General features: G+C 31.7%; 1 protein-coding gene across 3 annotated transcripts in view; it reads left to right on the top strand.

The window, feature by feature from the left end:
• The window catches only part of LOC132938164 (brain-specific angiogenesis inhibitor 1-associated protein 2-like protein 2), a 114,119-nt gene that overhangs the window by 63,907 nt on the left and 34,480 nt on the right, over positions 1-15,732 (top strand). The window contains exon 1 of one of the 3 annotated variants that reach the window (XM_061004850.1): positions 8,605-8,609. The exons of the other annotated variants lie outside the window; for them this stretch is intronic. The gene's annotated coding sequence lies outside the window, so the exon portion shown is untranslated. Of the gene's footprint in view, positions 1-8,604; positions 8,610-15,732 lie in introns of those variants that run through there. 3 annotated transcript variants of the gene reach the window in all.

The raw sequence follows: 15,732 nt of genomic DNA, 5'->3' as shown, positions 1-15,732 counted from the left end.
TACCATGCCAAGTGAAAAACATTTGTTGGTAAGGTTATGGGTTTTGTTTAGTTTTGATAGTAGTTCTCGAAAATTTCCTTTTTGTACCATCATTATTATAGTATTTAAACTTTAAAATGGCATAAAATAGCCTCACTACAATGATAATATTATTTTGATTTTTATACGATGGGTAGTTTTTGAACACATATTTTGCGCGTACACAAATTTAATTTATGATTTTATGACATTTAATAGTTTTGTTTATTGAAAAAATTAAAATAATCCATTTGTTAATATGCAAGTTGATTTTACGTTTATCTAACGCTTATTTGCATAAAATATTCCATAAAGATAACACCCCAATATATTATATTGTCGCGCCCTTTTTTTTCATTAAAATCTGGAATACCATTTGATATTTTATTTCAACGTTAGCTTACTATGTTTGAGTTTAGTAAATGAACATAATATTACATATGTACATACACTTTTGACTAAAATTATTACTTAAATATTATTAGATGTTAAATTTAGTTAACATTATGAATAGTTTCTTAGCTTGTTTATATTACTAATTTCTATACAAATATTTTTCTTACCCTAAAAACATAAATAAAGAACTACTGAAACAGTATATACAACTATACGCTGCATCCATAGAATCTATAAATATAATTTGATGTTTACACTTATATTCGTTTTCGTTAGGTATACAATGTATAAAATAATAATACTTTTTTAAATATTAATAGTTGGTTAAAAATAATTATTGACTAAGACATACACCCAGTGTAGAAATACTAAATATTGTAATTCTTAGGGATTTTTTACTCTGGCAACGAAAACCCGTAGCTCACTCGGACTCTAAAATGAGACTTTACTATCGATCTGTATTAAAACTGATACCAATTACACCGTGCACTTTACAGAAGCCCCATGTTGAGTATAGAAACATGTTTCTATGTATTTATAACTTATAAGCATTCAGCTATTCAATCAGTTAATCCAATTTCTGTTCTACAAACCAAATCGTTAAAATCGTGTTGGTTTTCAAAAACATGTTCATAGAAATGAAAAATAAAAACTTCCGATAAACTAGAATTTACTTACATAATATCGTAATTTATAATCTGTAATGAAATAATTCAGGAATAGTAAGAATATTAATATGTAGTTATCAAATCGTGTTTTCTAAACGATTCCGGCTCTTCTTTTAACCAACATTTGGCTTACTCATACAATAGGCAATATAATGTAATAGTAAAAGTAGAAAAAATATTTATGTAATGTCGTTTTAAAAATTTGTCAACAATGAATGTATTAAATGTAGGTACCTACTATCTTCAAACTATTTAAATATCATGAATTAGAGTTACGAGTAAGAAATTTTAATCTTGCCATAGAAAACCGCTATTATATTTTTATTTATATTCACTTTCTACTTGTTGGTATTCCTAAATTATGTAATATATTATTGTTTATAAATTTAATTATACAACAAAAAAACGGTATTTGATAATCAAGTTTGTCTTCATATTCATCAGAATTCAGAGTGCTCGTTTTAATGAACGATTTAAATAGGTATCTTGCATTCTTTCAATTTTTTTTTAACAACGTGTTTTTCAAAACATACTTAAGAAATCAGAGTATTATTGTACTAATTTTATGAAAATAAAAGTTTATAACTAATTAAAAACTATTAACATTTATTTATTTTTATTTCTTAAGAACTTTTGAATTCATTTGAGCAATTACAAAAATATTAAACTTATTGTAGAAATATAAAAATCTTATTTATAATTTTTAATTAGTTTTTATTAGGTTTTTGTGATTTAAAACCGTATAATTTTAATTGTGTAAGAGACATACTTTGATTTTACAAATGCTTGTAGTATTTATTAAATTACTTACCGTGCACAATAATGGCCCTTTGTCGAGGTATAAAACTACAAGTCAAAAGTTAAATACAAAAAAAATATAATAAACATTTATCATTTGTAAAAAATTGATCTTAATATTATGTTCTGTACTTTTTCAATTATTAAAAAAAAAATAAAACCTTAAGTCATATATCTTTGAAGAATTCCAATCGCTAAAAGTAATTTAAATTAATTTTGTAGATGGATATTTATATACACGTTATTATTAGATTCTGAGTGAAACGATGAATGTATTGATTTTACAATGATGTGTGTTTTTTTTTTTTATTTTTTTTTTTATTTTTTTATTTTTGTGTCTGTGTACACGATAAGTAGTCGAAATAATGCTTCGATTTTCGACTTCAGTATCTTGTTCGATGGGAAAGTGAATATCGTTGGTGCATTGGGGAGGTCAAAATTTTAATTTCCCAGTAGTTTTCAAAAGCGATGTGAAAAACAAAAGAAAAATTAAGGAAAAACGGGAATTTTTACGCAAAATCGATTTTTAACAAAATCGATTTTGGTTATTGGTGTAACTCTAAAACAAATGACCGTAGATGCATGAAATTTTCACTGGTTGTTTATATTTGCATTTTCTATACACAATACAATTTTGAAAATAATTTGACTTTTTTTGAACTGTTTACGGACATTGTCAGTTTTCAGTTTTTTTAAATTTTTTTTCTATAAATATCAATAAAATTTTATTTGTTGGGTAAAAAAGCTTGAAAATTTAATAGAAGGCTCCTAGGTTATTGTTTCAAAGGCAGATGAAAAAAATTAAAAATCCTTAGTCACAGTTTTTTTTTATACACGTTTAAAGTTCAAATCTTGAAAAAATACGGAAAAATCACGAAAATTTGCAAATTATTTTGAGTTAGAAATTCATAAAAAATTTTCTTTTTAAATCTAAGATTTTAAAATCTAATACAAGATTCCTCATAAGTTTGTCTAACTTTATCAAAAAAAAAATTTCTACAAGAAAGTCAAATTAAATTTTTATGAGCGTTTTAAATTCATATTTTTACAACATTAGATATTCACTCGATTTCTCATGTACCGATTTCCTTATTTTCTTGTAATTCAAAAACGAATAACTGTAGATACATGAAAATTTCACTGAATGTTTATATTAGCATTTCCTATACACCATACAATTTTGAAAATATTTTGACACTTTTTGAGCTGTTTACGGGCATTTTCAGTTTTCATTTTCAATTTTTTTAGTTTTTTTTTCTATAAATATCAATAAAGTTTTATCTGTTGGGCCAAAAAGTGTAAAAATTTAATACAAGACTCCTGATATATTTTTACAATAGCAGTTGAAAAATATTGAAAATACATAGGCACAGTTTTTTTTTATAAGCATTTAAAGATCAAATTTGGACAGAATTTATCAAAATCTCGAAAATTATCAACCATTGTAATTAATAAATTATAAAATGTTCAGTTTTTATAGCTAAGGATTGAAAATTTAAAACAAGATTCCATGTAAATAGATAATTTGGTTACCAAAAAATCTAAAAAATACACAAGCACAGTTTATTTGTATAGTCATTTTAAGTTCAAATTTGGACGAAATTACATAAAAACCTAGAATAACTATTTTAGTTATTTTGTTGTGATTGTATAATATTATTCGTGGGCACTTGAAACTTCTAATTTGTAATATTTTCATCGATATATTATGATGATAGTATCACGGTTTGTTGTTGATGTATAACGCGTTATATGTACCTAATGGATATTGTGATATGATTAATTTGGAATTTATTATAGGTCAATTTTTTTTTTAATACCATAGATAAGTGTATAATATGTCTTATACCTAGACTGACATATCGTCTCCACTCAGAATCGTTTTTCTTATACAATGATATATCATTGAATTCAAATTTAATACCATCCATTATACAGTGACCCACTTGTAACCTACAGTACAGCAGAGCGACATCCACTTGCCCACCTTTTTTTATTATTGTACCTATACCTATATTTTGCAGTTATAAAATGGTAATTTTATTGTGTTGTACGTGACTCCTTATAGATTGTAGTTTTCATATAAATTTAACACACTATTAATGTTAATTTAATAATTTAATTTTTTTATATCATATTTTAACTGTAATGCACTCCATCTGAAGGTTTTAAATCCACCCCCGTGGAGTGGGATGGGTAGTACAGGGGTAGTATTATTCCGTTTTAACTGTACTTTTATTTGGATATTTTGGTATACATATATGTATACTGTAGGTTATTTACTTCGAAAAAAGACATTGCAAGACGTTATTTGTTAAAATTATAGTATATTATATCACCGCATAGTCCCTCGGAGAGCATTGGTCCGTGGTTTTATTTGATCCTTTGTCTTTTTGGCATACACATGAACGACATATAACGACATATCCAACGTATGAAAAGTACAATATACGCGAAGAAAACAAAAAACTATTAGCAAATAATTGAGATGTAGGTCACGTATCTTCTGTATAATATCACCGTTAAAGTTTTTCGCATGTTAAGCATATGATTGAAGAAAAAAATCCAAGAATGAAACAATATAAAGGAGAGCTACATTACACAACGAGTTGAACTTTTAAAGCTATGCAGTCATTTTTATTTGGTAATTTGTCATTATATGGCTTTTATATTTTATAGAAAAAATATATAACTACAAGCGTCTTAACCCATGTTCACTAATGATTATGTTGTATTTATTTATTTCGAATACCGGAATATATTATTTAAAAGTTAAAATTAAAGTTAGTATTTCATGGTAGTTCGATAGACTAGTCTATGACATAATATCCAGGCCAAAGAAATACCTGCCAAATAATCCCTAAAACAAATGGCTCATACACCAAATATTCCTTGGTCAAAAATCTCCAAGAAATAATACTACAAAATAATCTAAAAATAATAAAAATATACATATATATTAGTATATTACTTATTATAATATTTTCAGTTTAAAACTACAGCTAACTAAAAAACAACTTAGACCAATATAATACTATGGAATTTAGATACTTCTTTGAAATACCTGAAAAAATCATTTTCTAACATAAATAACATTTAAAAAATAAAAACTAAATTGACAGATCTGCGCAAAGTCATATAATAATATTTATAACGTCTTTTACAGCTTTTGGTTTTGTACTCAGCACAGGCCATAGCTAGGGCCATATACATTTGTCATCCTTTTTTTTTTCAAGAACACTATATAATTAATATCCATCAACATTTAAAAGAAGGACATTTTTTAAAACTTTTTAAAAAATCCAACGACATTTGTATCCAAACTGTCACGATGAACAAAATAATTATAAAAACAATATCGCAAGCTGTTACTAATACAAGGTAAGCTTTGGTAAAAGTCATCGATGAATTTAAAATTTGTATTTTAGAGAATATTTTTGTCTGGGATTTAGTCTCTGCGACGTTTTTGTTCGAGTTATTTTCTCTGGAATATTTTGTCGTGGATCCGTTAGAAGCTTAGGCTAGGTGAGTTTAACGTGCGTGTTATATGCTTTATTCATGCGTGTACCTATATGCCAAGGTAAATATGCATTAGTAATATACTACTATTATTATAGTACTATATAACTTCTTTAAATACATTTGAATCATTCGATTATGTATTCAAGTCCTTTTTTTTTTACAATGTGTCGTTTAATCGTAAAATGAATTAAAAATTTGAATACAGTAAAATAGTCAAGTTTACAATTTGATTAGGAACGCAGTTCGCAGTTCGTAGTATTTTAAATAGGTACCTAAAATGTTTTAGTAATCGAGATAATTTCTTGAAAGTTTGTTAATTTACATATTAAGCACTTAATTTTTTTCCCCACGGAATTGAAAAATAATATAAATGTTTTAATTTATATTAGTTTGTAATCAACATTCTTAATTTTGTCAAATAGATAAACGTATACTGATCTTAATTAAATATGGTGTATATTATATAACATATATTGTATATTGGTACACTATTAATTTAAATTGGCATTTATTTTAGTAATTTAATTTAATCATTCATGGCAGCTAATTTAACAAGGGCGTACAAAAAGGAACGTTTGCTCAGAAAATATGACTTGTTGGGGGGAGGGGGTTGGGACTTTTTGGATAAAAGTAAAATTTAAGTGACTATGCACTTTGTATTACTAAAGTTCAGCAGATAAATTTAATGTAAAGCTATATAATTATACGTATTTTTGATTTTTTTACTATGTGGTAACACTGGTAACTCTATAGATATTCATTAACTATAATAACTGTTTAATGATACCTACAACCATAAAATAATAAGATGCATTGCAATGATACGAACAAAAGCAATAATAACGATATTAGCACTAACATATAGAATAAACAAACATTGTAATAATTGGAAAAAAATATGTGAGTACTCTTCTCAGACTATTATTAAACATAAAAACAAATTAACACCTAATGAAAAATGAACATTCAGCGTAAACGGAGCAAATGCATTGCCCCTCCAACATGGTAAAGAAACAAATATTATAGCAGTGGTTGGTATACAGAGAAAACGAGAATACGAAGGAATATATTATATTATGCAAAGCAATAAGCATTTCCACACAAGTTAAACAAGTTAAGGAATCTTTAGAGCAAAACTGAAACAAGATCAAAGTTGTAGGAACTAAATATTTCCCAAAAGAAACATAACCGTAATATTAACTATATTATATTAACAACACAAATGTAATTATGAATGTAATAACTAATAAGTGACTATTCTTTTTTTATGTATAACAATAAATTAAAATCGCATAAATAGGGCGCATTTAACAGTGGTACAAGACTTGAGTTAAATTATACTACATTTACGAGTTAGATTAAATGTTTAGCGAGTGATAATACGGTAGGACAAAAGAAACGGGGCACGTGAGCCGGTGTACTAGATTTCTCACTTAGAACATTTTTACTTCCTGAAGTGCTTACTTTCATTTAGTACGTTTAAAATTCACAAGCCGTCGGTAACAATTTATTTGCTCTTATGCGTTTGTGAGTGCAATAAGGTGAGGGAAGAAAACGAGGCTATTGTGGTTTTAGTTTTTAAAAAGGACTTTCAAGTGGAGTAAACACAACGTTTACGGAATCGCCCACTCGACCTTTTTTTCGCCTAAAAGGTATCGGATTTATGGTTTTTACTTATAGTTACTATAAACCAAAGCGCACTGAATGTTAAAAGAAAGGCCCTCAGCTGTTGTTGACAAGGATCTCTCGGGCGCATACTTCTTCTGTGTAGTGTATAATGGGATTAGCAGTGTCTCCGGTGGTTGCAGGCGTTTGCAGTTTGAGAGAAAACAATCAACGATGTGGCGCCCCTAAGAAATTTGCATTTTGAGTACGGTTAAAAAACATTTAAATAAGTGGCTCCGGTTCGCAATCAGTGGATAAAAGAACCTGTATAGGTATTACCGCGTACACTAAAACTTCAAAATTAAATCCCGGGTTAGGTTTGGTATGAAATGAGACTGGAAAGTTTTAATTGTCACTTTCTTCCATACCACAACGTGTTATTATGGAAATAAGTTTTGTTAATCACGGGATATCGTACGCAAACGACAGAGGCAACTTGTTCTGCAAATATATATTTCATACAAAAAAATAACACCAATGAAGAACAATACATTTATAAATTCGAATTATTCGGTGAGTTTAGCTCTAAGAACATGCTAAGTAATTATATTGACGTGGAATCCTTTTCATGGACGTAACAGATTTCAATAACATAATATAATATCGCAAAATTAATTTAATGAAATATTAAGCGTAAATATAATCGTTATCTTAATAACAATATGATCAAAAGAAAATATTTAATACATTTAATAATATTATGCTCCTATAATCAATCTCTATGCGATATTTATATAATTATAGAAATATAAATTAAACAGGTTTACAATGTAATAATATTGTTTTTAAAGTAAATACAAAATACTATCATAAAATTAACATACTAAGAAAGTCTAAATGAACGTAATGTCATATAATATGTAACCTAACAGTAACCATAAAGTAATAAACGCACACATTCATATATAATATTTATTCGATATATTGCACAAACTTACTTAACTTACCTCTAACATGTTGTTATATAATATTTATTTTCTCAATTGAGCTTATTTGTAAAGTTTATATTGTGAGTATTATTATTATATTAGATTAAAATATTTTGACGAAGTACATTTTTCTTAGGGTAAGTTTTTTGTTATTAATAATAGGCCGTGAGTTAACACTGCAGTATATAACCTTTGAAACAAAAATGTATTTACAATGCCGAAAAATGCAGTTTAAAGACCAATAGTGGTAAAAATAACTTTAAAAATTAAAAACATTAAAAAATACAAAATAAAAGTTTCAAAATTAAACTCGTTGTTTCGAAATTAAAAATTTCTGTTTAGAAAGCTTCGTTTTACAACAAGCTAAAAATAATGCACTTCACTGCTATATTTATTACAATGGTCAATTGTTATGTATGTTGTATTTTACTTCGGTGAAAAGGATAAAATATAAAATTATAAATTATGCAAAAACTTCGTTTATAATATACTTGTAGACGTGGTTATTAAAGCAAAATAAGGTTTCCAGTCTATGGAAAACTTTAATCTAACTTTTTTGTGTGCTAAAAATTTATATAGCTACGTATTAATTCTGTAAACGACAGCCGATATTACTTTAGCATAAAAAGCCGTTTCTCTTCTGTCGAACGTTAGGGATGCAGAATTATTTTTATTTCTATATATACAAGTTAAAGCCGATAAAAGTTTGTTTTCTTCCGATCGCACATTTTATTTATGTCCCCCCACACATTAGACTATATACCTTGCCCGGTTAATTTATATATATTTGCGCATGTCCAAACACTCACGTAGGAGGGAGCACTCAATAACACTAAAACGCCATTATACGCATAGGCCTTGGCTCGGCGGGGGACAAGTTTGAGAAGAAAATAATCGGAATTTTTATGGATTTTATATAGTACACGCGAAATCAATCGGTTGATTAAACTATTAAAGCCAGAGTAGAATGTAGTATAATAGCTTCGATAGTCGCTAAGGATCCCTTTGGACGCGACTTGCAAGTAGTACGCATTATACACACCATATGCATATGCATGTCTCGTGAAAACGTGATAATAATATTATGTTAATTTACTGTGCTCGGTGACGTAGTAAATATTTCGTTTTGTGGCAGAATATAGAGGATTTTAGTTCTGTAGTCTGTAGTTGATCAAAGGCCTATAGTTTCCCCACAGATGCGCTTTGCAAAGTACTCGGAAAGCCTTGCAACTAAGACAGTTGGGTTTCGCGAAGCACATAATATTATAGGCGTATATTATAAACTATAATTTATAGTGTGAAATCGTTAAATTTCATTTGTTTTTTGTAGTTTACGTACGACGCTGCATAGTACTCCCCTTCACTCCTTACAGCCCTCCGACGACCGCTGTTGGGCGCACAAGTAGAAAACTAGAAAAACAAAAATCTTTATAAATATAATATACATATTATATTAAAATGTAAATGACTGTCTAGATGTTTTCAAAAAAGGTGGTAATAATACTGTTAAGTAATAATATTTTGTTTCGCAATATTATACAAAATTCATCTTAAAAATGAAAAGCAATAAAAAAAATAATAATCAAAACGAGTGATTATTATATATTTATATTAAATTATTTTATTTATCTAGGCGGGTATACCTATATAGTTTTACTTCGGCAAACAATTTTCTCGCTTATAGTAGATGAGGTGAGGATGAAGTAGGTATAGTCTTTAGAGATAAATGTGAGAACCTATATATTATTGTGTATGCCTATCACTCAACACACCGACGACCAGCCATCCAGACGCCGAATGCCGACGAAAACCTGCAACGTAGCTTTCCCGGAAATTTCCTGGGACGACATTTACGCGTGTCTCCATCCGTGTCATATACACATAATATTATACCTTCGACGATATTATGTACCGTTCGCCTCACGCAGTCACCGCACTAACAAACCGTGTTAACGAATATTTTTCGCACGGTCTACCGAGCCTCCTCCACACGCTTTGAAAAGGACGACGACCGTTTCTCGGCTAAAAGGAGTTATGATAATAATATAACATCGTATAATATCAAAGACCGCGGTGGCGGCTGCTGCAGTGTGTCAGACGTCTATATAATAATAATAATATGCGCTTGGATTAGTCGAACATCCCGCCGAAGCCGCGGAAACCCTCGTGGGAAATCTCTTCCGGTCGCCGTTTGTAACCTGCGCCGCCAAAACAGAGCCGACCTGCAGCTCAAATACTATGTAGGTACTTTATGCGAATGATGGTTTACGTACGTCGCGTGACTATTATAATATAATATCCGAGATCCGTGATAACAATTCGCGCGATAATCACCGGAAACAATACAAAAGGGGTGTCGAACGCGTCTCGTTATAATACACATTTTTATACTCGTCAATAAATTCGATATGATGTGCCGTCGAGAGTCGAACGTGGGAAATCGAATATGCTCTGCTCTAATAACGCAATATTAGGCCATGTTACCGACAATCTTGGCCGGTAACGTTTTCCCCACATAGAAGCCTAACGCCCAGACGTGTATTATAACAACAGCCACTCGAATGTTTTTGTATAGTATGCCGTGGTAATATACTGCTTACAGAAAAATCATTTTTAAATGTATTAAATGCTTTCTAGTTACTATGACATCATATTATATAAGAGCTCTTCGCGGGACCGGCATTCGTCCAGATATATAGGTATGCGTTTGGTTAGGTTGGGTGTTGCGACTGAAAAGTGGCTGTCGATATTTATGCCTAATCATATCCAGTCAAGGAGTAATATTAATTAGCTATTCCCACTACACGAACCGGTCTTGATAACCGGGTTGTTTAACACAAATAAAGTTTTCTAAGTTATATTTTACAGGTCCTATAGAAACTCATGACCTGAGTTCATAAGGTAACACAATCAAACACGATAATAGCAACGTACGGTTTATCAAATTATTGAAATAGTAATAATATTATACAGTACACTATCACCCGAGGTCCTGAGTAACCCTGGGTCTTCAGGGTGGAATATTGAAGACCACAGGAGTAGCGGAGACGAGTTGAAACAAATTTAATTATTATGATATATCTATAAGGTAGGTTATAATAACCTATAGTAAATCAAATTATTCATGTTACTTAAAAATAAAGAGATGACCGTGATCTGATAGTCTCTATACTTCGCGATTCAAAACTCAACTCCTGCAGTGTTCTGTAAACCTTAGGAAACTCGCCGACTACGGTGTAAATGACGAGTCAATAATCTATAAACCGTTACAGTGTGAATGATTGCGTGTTTGCGGGGTTATAATAATAGTTTTACAAAAATATGATTAAATATAATATATATTTTTTTAAATCGAGAAATAACAGTCAACAGAATCTTGTGTCTTAAAATCCTTAAATAGTTATTTTGTATTAATACATTCGTTGCCAGTCCATAGTATTATCTATTAGTTAATGGTCATTACTTATTTCTTGTCATTAAAATATTCATCCGTGATCGGGACAGTAAACAAATCACGATGATTTGTAAACACGCCGGGCATCATAATAATATTATAGAGGTACGTCGTATAATAATTATACGTAGTCGGCCATCTATCATAGTTACACGTCTGCGGTTTTACTGCAATGGCCATTGTTGGACGGCCAACGGAACTCGTCGTGTTCACCTGCACTATATTGGATTGCGGACGGCGAAAAACCGCAGGCAGTTGATCGAATGGTTGTGTTCGCCCCCGTGTCTCGGGGGTGGTTTTCGCCCCGACAAATCCCGATCGCGTCGCGGTCGTATATGTACCTACGCACGCGGCACGGCTGTTTTAATTAAAACCGCCGGAGCCGCAGCACCTCGTCCAGTCTATATATACACACACACACGCGCGCGCGCGCACACCCATATAGGCATTATATATAATAATAATAATAATAATGTGAAGACCGTTGTGTGTATTATATGTGTACGTGCAAACGGTCGTCTGCCAGTGGGTGATACAGTCACCTCCACACGTGTGGGTCCGAGGGCGGTGAACAGGATCGTCGGGGAGAGAGAGGGGGGGGGGGGCGCAAGAGGATTCCAAATGGAATATTTTTCGCCTCTCCCCAGAGATTCCGTGGCATAAACGTCATTACGGCAGCAGGCGTTGAACCATTAGCCCTTAATAAACAATAGTTTATAATCCTGTCCAGGAATTCTGCGATTGCATTGCCCATGCGTATAGGTGCATATATATATATATATACCCAGGTACATTATAACTACTGTTTCTGTGTGTCGTCTGTCAGGCACCAAAACGAACGCGGGTGGCGGGCCACGGGTTTTGACGTTTGTATAAATAATGTACGTTGACTAAATTATTCCATTTACATCTCTCTAATATTCAAAATCAAAAGTACTTTTGTATTTTTACTATATACGAGTAGTACTACAATGTACAACACTGCAGTGTGCGTAATATTTATGTTTCTAGAAAAGTTTTCCCATTATTCCATATTATAGTATAGTGTTGTATAAGTTAATTTAAACCAAACGTTTATGGAGAATATAGTTAATTAATATTGCATTAACGATACAAATGTATTTTTTGACATAACAATAAATAATAATAATATTCTGCACAGTGAGTACTAATGAACGTTTTACGAAAACTTGTCTCGCATCTCACCACGACAATATTCACTTATAATATATTTGACATCAAATAATAATATTTTATTTCTTGTATATAGTGGTAACGAGTTTATTAAAATTGACTTTAGTGAGAAAAATACGCTGCAGGGCTATTTACCAGGGAAAACAATACAAAATCAACTTTTCTCGCGCATAAAAATAATTAAAAAAGCTTCCTTTTTACGAGCGGTGCGTAGCTATTGCGACGACGTAATGGATTTGCGCTATTTCGCTGTTTACTCTGCACGACGGGGGTGGACATTCGTTTGTTATTTTTTTTTTTTCAGACAAGATCGACGACAGTCATTTTTTCGAAAGACAATCTTAATAATAAAAAAAAAAAAGAAAAACACATCAACCCGACTGCCGTTGACGGTAAAAATTCGACTGGCTGGTGATTTATATACGAGTCGGAACTTTTAATATTATACAGCACGAATCGCACATCGAGCGTTGAGCTTCGGACCAATAATATATCGTTATCGACCGTTCCGGCCACGCTCCTGCCATACAATGGCTGCGTTTCAATGGAAAACGGATTATACGCTACTAAACGGTCTTCGAGCTAACGGCCAAAAGGCAAAAGGTCGGCGGCGGCGGCGGCGGCGGTGGTCTCGCCAGAGTTTTGGCAATGGTACAACAGCTAGCGGCACGGCGTCAACGTGCGTTATTACTCTGTTGATGTTACACCGGAAGAACACGACTAATCCGCATTGTTTTTAGCGCCCGGCCGGTACGGTTTTGGTTCTTTAGACGTCCAAAACACGAGTTCCTCCCCCGGGAACGACCACGACGACGACGACGAAAAATAAAGAGTTGTCGTTTGGCACATTTTTCTTACACGATTTTACTCGCTATATTCAGCGTCGTCAACATTATTATTCTCGTTCTACGATGACGTGTATAGTATTATAATATCGGCTTCCACGGAGTCCATCGAGCACGGCGACGTGAAGAATTGAATAAATTATGCACAGATGATCGACCGGTCGTGTCACATATAGTGAAAACACTATATTATTATACTACGACGAGTTTACCAGTTATATATTATAGTGGCTATAATGTACTGCGCTGAGCATTTGAATGAAACGCAATTATATTCTAATGAATTGACTGTTACGATTTACGACAAATTTAAATTTAAACGAAATAAATTATGTAAATCAAAATAGTCTTGTTTAACAGGAATTATAAAATTACAATATTCATTATTCAGAATTATTGAAATATTTTAATATTATATTATTATAAGGATACAAAAACAAAAAACAAATTAACTGCACGCCAAATATCACTTGTATAGCTGATAATTATGGGTTACTATGTTAATATTGTTGTTGATCTAGCACTACATCCATCTGAAATGCACAGGCCGTAATATTGGAGGAGTTTACGAGGGCTTAGTTCACTCAAACAATTAACCCCCCCCCCCCTCCCATCCCAAACCCCATCACGAAAAATTGAATTATATTCTGACAAGTCGATAATTTATATCTTTAATCCGTCTTATCGCAAAACTAAAAATATTTTATCTTACTGAAGCAGGTAAATAATAATAACAGTAACATAGTATAATAATAGATCAATAAAAATTCCAAACTTTGGATTTTTTGGTGTTCAAGAAATACCATGGGATTTTCTTACTAACTAACATGACGTATATGTTTTATATTATGATATAATTGTTTGTCATTGAACAACGGGTAATATTTATCATTAATTTATCAAAAGATATTTAAATCATTGACAAGAGGGGAGCGTTGTTACGCTAATTAGTTCGCCTATATTTGTATATTTTATTTATTTATGTCAACGCCCACGAGAGTTCGAGTACAGATATTATTATATTATAACAATATTACAATCTTAAGTTTAATACAAAACAAAATAGACAAGAACAAATACAATTTGACGGTTTAATTTAAGACGAGTTAAAAAGTATGAAATATTTATTATAACACATTAGATAATTATTGAAAAATCGATTGAACGGGATATAAGACCAACTTGAACATCTGCAGCAATTCCATGTTTTTGACGAATTGTATCCTCCTCTGAAACTCTACCACAATCTTCCGGCGCCTGTATGCTAAAGTGCGCAGTAGCGAACCAATGCCTGCGCGACTCCCGACTATACACAGCTGATGATATAAATCACTCGGGCGAATCGGAAATAATTAAACAAAGTACGTTTCGAGTGGAGTATTTACCGGCTAAAGCGTCCGTTGCCGTCGAGGTAGGTACCTATATAATATTCCTCATTGCCGAATAATAACACACGAAAATAATATAAAGTAATATATTATTATAACGCTGAGCCCTCGACGGGCGGCGGAGAATATATTCCGCGCGAGCCAAACACAATGCGACGCGAGAAATCCGCTGGTGCTTTAGACGCGTATTCGATATTATAATATTGTTTTATTTCCACCGTTTTATTTACGCGCGGGTAACACGCGAAATATCAGTTTTCGGCGTGTTGCAATAACAGTAATAATAATATATTATATATAATAATATTATGACGTATACACGCGCATTATAATAATAATAATAATAATATTTGTTTGCTCGGCGGGCAACAGCTGCGGCGCGGCGGCAGGCGTTATTGTAACTCTTAAAATATTATATTATCGTTATACCTACCTACCTACCTACCTACCAAAAGACACTTACCGTTTTGCGATAAATCGTTTTCGATTTTTGACGGCCCCCATTTCACCTCGCGACGCGTGGAACACGGCGATAACTTATACGGTTCACTTTCAGACCGATTTGTGTTGAACGCATTATGATGGCTAATACACTAATATATATAGCGACCCACACGAGTTTCGCACAATATCGCATGAGTCGTATGTATTATAAAATGCATTAAAACATTATTATTATTATTTTTACCAATATACCCATCGTATTCGCTTGAACCAGTTGTAATTGTCAGAGTTCAATACGTGACTGGCAGAATCTGGCGAAAGATTGTCTTCGAAGCGAGGCGGTATGTAGGTCGTCCCTATTCACGGCGGCTTAGATTATTCTGCTAATTCGTATTCCCATCGCTAATGTTT

Source organism: Metopolophium dirhodum, chromosome 2 (assembly GCF_019925205.1).
Source record: "Metopolophium dirhodum isolate CAU chromosome 2, ASM1992520v1, whole genome shotgun sequence".
NCBI classification, from domain to species: domain Eukaryota; kingdom Metazoa; phylum Arthropoda; class Insecta; order Hemiptera; family Aphididae; genus Metopolophium; species Metopolophium dirhodum.
This window is presented reverse-complemented; position numbering and strand designations above follow the sequence as displayed.